This window comes from Mya arenaria, chromosome 6, assembly GCF_026914265.1.
Source record: "Mya arenaria isolate MELC-2E11 chromosome 6, ASM2691426v1".
NCBI classification, from domain to species: Eukaryota; Metazoa; Mollusca; class Bivalvia; order Myida; family Myidae; genus Mya; species Mya arenaria.
Genome location: NC_069127.1, coordinates 27,759,186 through 27,765,190, shown reverse-complemented (window position 1 = coordinate 27,765,190; position 6,005 = coordinate 27,759,186).

Below are 6,005 nucleotides of genomic sequence, written 5' to 3'. Positions count from 1 at the left end.
GTTAGACAATAAAGGATTGAAACCAATCTGGGTCTAATTCATTTTAATTCCAATTATCTTCAATTACGTTACATAAGGATTAACCCTTAACATTAGAACCCCTTCATTTTAAAAGATAAGACTTTTGTTGTTGGATTGCTCTCTTCATACGTATATGTTTTAAGTTTAAAATGAAATAATTTCGTTATTAATTTATTTTTTGTTGAAGCGTTTTGACAGGAAAATAATAAGGTGTTATACATCATCATAAATTTAAACTTGAATAATCTAAAGAAAATTGTTTCTGAAACCGAAAGTACACGGTCCAAACAAACATGCCGGTTTTAATTGAAAATTATTACGCATTATTTAAGTCATTGAATAACAATAGAAGAATAGGCACTAAGACAATCAAGACGAAACCAAGACTTGACTGGGGAAGTAAACGCCCTATTGTTCAACTGATATGTTTTACGTGCCTCTTAAAGCTGTCAAGTACACACCAGTCATCCATCATTAGGGTGCAAATACGTGGTTGTGGTTGTGCATTTAGGATATTTAAATCGAGATAATTTTGTTCAATTGCTCCTTAATAATTTAACTGACATGCCCCTCATTAATTCTTATTCCGCAAACTACCCACTTGCGTATGTCGGTTTTAAAATCTAGACAAAAGCAATTAGCAATTCTTGAAATACATCCGGTTTTAAAATAATATTAACCTTGTTTAGTCCTCTTCTTAGGAACTTTCACATTTCAAATATTGGCTTGAAAGAACACATTCAAAATTCAATGAAATGACTGTCCTTGTTATCTACGATCAAAATTGTGCGTGAGGGGCGTCGCACGGATACATGGATTGCAAAAGGGTGTTTAAAAAGTAATAGATAATTAGAAAAATAAATCAAAATTAAAAACAAAACAAAACATTTATTGATTCTGCAATAGTTTAAAAAGAAACCGATTTACAATGCAGCGTACAAATAACTGTGTATGTCAACGTCTATCAAAACTGTTAAGTTGGGGCATCCTGAGGGGAGCTGCGTAGCAAAGGGCTATGGGAAAAACGGGATTTTGAAAAAGATGAATTGCAACACCAATACTCTCAAAAATGCATAAAAGAAACGGAAGATGTGTTGATTTCAGTTTAAGATCGCTCGACTGTATCCGTGAACACAGAACAACTATATTTTGACATTCGAGACATATTAATTATCCAATTCCATATTCGTGAATTAATCTGTTCCAATCGTTCGAAAGTGGAAAACAGTGATTTATAACAGACGACTTTTTCATCTTGGCGCCAAATCCCATCTAACCTATTTTCTCTTCTGTGCAGTAACGGCAAATAACTTCCCCTAACGCCTCTACAACTTCCATGTAAGGTGTTTTCTATGGGACAAACATGTAAATATACAGTATGAAGGTGTTGCGGAACGTTTTTTACAATATGCTTTTGAAATATGTATAATACATATATCGGGAAGGTTAAGAATTGCTTAAAACTGTATCGAAAATTCATAATAGTGTTAGAATTTCTTCCGCTATTTTCATGACTTTGTCCCTAAACTTTGTTCTTTAATATTTTTTTGATCAATACAATTTTAGTAAGACATTTGATAACCCGTAAACCTTACACTCTTGTTATCAGTAATTATATTTTCCATAAATGCATCATTTAGTAGGTAGTTAAAGGTTTATCACCCAAAATTTATGTTTGTTATACAAATGTATGCATTGGTTTTAAATAAGAGTGTCACTTTAAGTACTACTTTTTATGCAACAACAGTCAAGAGATAAGTAAAACAAATACCTTCGATTTATTAATTTACGCTTGCCAATTAGATCTACTTACTGTAACTGTACACTTAAATTAACATTTCTTATTTGTTGGTCAATGGTTTAAGCTTAACCGAGTTATTTGAATGATCTCTGACAAGTCTACAGACCATTTCATTATCCAGTTAGCATCAATATAGCACTAGCCTGTATTTAAATATTTATATCAAAATTGCACAGTAAATCATCCCACCATTCGCAGCATTTAATTACTTTAATCTTATTGAATATAATTTATTATACACGGACCTTCGATAACATTCACCCATTATCAATAGCAGGTTTGATGCCTTGGGAGTCATAAAGAGCTGACATATCCTATTGTTTTCAATTGCACTAGCCTTTTCTAACAGTGGATACAAAGTTTAATCTTGCACATTGAAAATAAATTAAACTAGACTCCCAGAGGTGCGCGAAACAATGCCTTTAATTAGTAAACCAGGAATATTTGCAAGAATCTAAATACAAGTAATGACCTTCAAGTTGTTCCTACACAACCTCAAATAGTATCAACAGCTTGTTTTTTTAACAAAATCTATGCATATTAAAAAAATAAGCTTAAACTGTTCGATGCCACGAAAACCCAATGATATACGCATAAACATTAAGACAGTGTTTTCTCCCACCTCATATAAGTAGATTAAAAAATTTGACCATGCTAGAAAAATTCTTATCTTGCCCACGGACAGACATAAAACAAGTAGCCGTTTGGAACTTCTTTTTTTTATTGCAATCACATAATAACCTCCCTTGTTGAAGACCGTCGTCGTCTAGCATCAAGGAGGCCTTGTCTTCTTGCTATATTTAGAATCCTTATTTATCATTTCTCGCTTCAAATCGCACCATAAAAATGTTTTCACGCTCCATTCAAGAAATAATGCTGCACTCTTCTCAGAACTATTTCAAGAAAGATTTGACTATACATTTACATAATCAAAATCACTGCGCGAATATCCATGACAACTACGAATTATCACATATCTATACGCATATTTTTACTACGCATGAAAGAGTTCCAGTAAAAACATATCATTTTACTTCATTTTGTTTAACTTAGGTTGGAGAACCTCGTTTCCGCAAAACACTCTTCCCCTGTGTTAGGATGAAGCTATCTTACACTTCGGCCTGGAAAATATTTATAATCTTTAAAAAAAATGAGTCTGTTGCCCCATTTTAAGATATTTGATTATATATCACAACATATCAAGCGCAATTAAACTGCGGTTACCCGTGCTGAAAGTCTTTATATTTAACGTAGATTAAACTGTGCCAAATATATTATACCGATGAAAAGTTTATCCAACCATAAATGAAGCTATACACGACCCTTTTAATTGCCACACCTGCTTAAGTTCAGCCGAGTGCAAACTATTTTCAATTATAAACTAATAAGTGATAAGAAATCAAACTTCTTCTGCACGGCAATGAAAGTGTCATTCATAATTCAACTTAAGCACAACTAATAATAACCCTTAAGACTTAAGACTTAGACTGCCATTTGTGTGTGTTTTACGACATATTTCAGCGGTATCAAATATCTTTCTATAGAATCTGTTTTTCTGTTTAACTTGCCTCTTAATACACCTAAAATTTAAAACAGCAAAATTTGCGTTTTGAATCACGAAGCTTCCCATGGCGGAAGGCCAAATGCTCCGTTACAACAGGAGCTCTTCTAAACATTAGACAAATGCAGCTTGAATATCTTAAAACTAAATGTTTAAAATGGGGCGCACTCACTGATAAACAAGCGCTTTACGTATGTACTATTTCAGGGTAAATTAATTCCAGAATATTTTGGAGCGGAGGTCCCTCTGACTCTCCATATCAAGTATAAGACTGGGCATTCCTATCAATAATTATCTATAATTTAAAGTCAAAATAATCTGCATGAGTATGGGACTCGAAACGCAACGAACTACAGCAGGCGCATTTATCAAATATAAACGACTATTTCAGTGAACAACATTCTTGTGTTGCACGGTAATGTTCTTTATCTAAAATTGCATCTGTCAAATACATTTTTTGTCAAATTAATCATTTGACGGCAGCATTTATGATTCCGCTTCTTTAAGAATTTTCTCTTGATCAGTGTCAAATTTGATAAGACCATTGTAATCAAAGTCCATATGTTGTTATGAAAGTTAACATGTCGAAATCATTTTTTCAAAGGCTCTTATTATAGATGTATGCCGTAAAATGTTTTGTTAATAGCTATGTGGCCACGAACTTCCATTTCAAAAGCGCCAACATATCGCTATTATTATTTGATATATCACCGCAAATCAAATGTTTATTGGTTAGTTTGATCATTTTAGTAAAATGAGTAAAACATAAAAATGCATTTATTTTATAAATGAAATAAACTGTAACAAACGCCAGCTCTTAAACATATCATTTTATTGAGTTGCAACTTTTTAAACAGAGACAATATCGTGGATGACATCGCAATATATAACATCAATGTACTACGTACTTATTTTAATAAAATTCAAAACAAAAAGTGGACATATGCGGCCGCAAAAAAAACGGAACTGCAAGGGTTCGCTTTAAGGCGCCAAGCAGTCCGTTAAAAATACAACCAGCCGAAATAAGGGCAGATAATTTGTATTTTTACCCCCCTTTGCTAAATATTTAAAGTTAAACTTAACGCAATGTTTGTATGCAATACACACCCTGCTGACACGCAATTAAAACGCAAAGCAAACTGTTTCCACAGCGTTTAAAGGTTAAACGCAAAAATTACTGGACACAACACGCAAGAACCTGCTGACACGCAATCAAAACGCAAAGCAAACTGTTTCCACAGCGTTTAAAGGTTAAACGCACAAATTACTAAACACAACACGCAAGAACCTGCAGGGTTACGCAACATAGGTGTTACCATAACACAAGAGCAACAACCTAAGGACTTGTATATTATATTGCGTTAAATTATCGTCTTAACATGTTTTTGCCCGTTTGTCTGTAACCACCAATTCACCGATGGGTATGGGGCTTAGCCCCGCCATCAAGTTTCAAGTTGGGAACAAACTTAAAAAATATTGGATTTAACCAAAAAGATTATTGACTGATATAGTGATCATGTAGATTAAATGTTGCCCTACTCTCAGCTGGCTGAATTTTTCCGCCACAGAAACTTGGTTTCCCCCAACAATTCGCCCGACATAATTAGCAGCTCAAGTTTTTAACTTATTTTTAAAATCGCGTCTCTGAGGTAATCGAGATAAAATTCGATTCCGACGTCATTTAAATGGACGCCGTCATTTCTAAAGAAATGATCTCCTGCCTTAATGTCGCAAGTTATCGCATCAGACGGACCCCCGGATGCAGCTATCAACCTCCCCAATCTATTTATTCGCGTCCGTTTGTGTTCGATCGCTTTCGCATCGCTCGCACCCAACCACTTGCGGCGTTGAATTATATCTATCCGTACTATGGTGGCGGCCGGGAAGGCAGTTCTAATGTAACAGAACTCCTGATATATGATGTTTTTGAGTCTAAAAATTGACTCTGACACGAGATCATTACCACCGAGGTGAATAAAAACAGCCCTTGGTGGACTTTGAAACAATACCTTAGTTTCGATGGCACGGCGCAGCCCATGCCACCCAAGGCCCCTTACCCCGTACCATCCTAACTCGCATGAAGTGCGTAGGTTCACTTTCCCCGTGTCCCTCGCCCGGACGCCACCCCAATATGGTAGGGAATCCCCAACTATCCAGATGTCTGAAAAGTGGTAAATAGCAGCCCTATGATAGACCTAGATGTTGTAGACACATAAACTATATATTTTTCTTCGGTTTAAAAAATACTGTAAAATCCCGCCTTCACTGGCTACGGTCTTATGTAGCGCTTGTAGCAATTCGAACGCCAGCGGCCCAGTTGCATAATTTGCTCATTTGACATACCCAAATGAAGCCAAATCGGTAGCCCGGCCTATTCTAAAACTGTGCGTTCTGTAATGACCTCTCGCATACGCAGTTTTTTGAATGCACTTAGAAAGAACCCTTGCCACTTGCTGCCTGGTAACCGCCCTCCCGTTATTGTGGCAGAACAAAGGGCCCTTAGATAAAGCGCGTGTTTTACAATATTCACGCATCGCCAAAACAGGGCAGATTGTTTTTTCCGCATCTGCTGGGAGCTTTAATGTCAATGGAGTCGTTTTTTGACTTGTTTTGTGTGTTTTT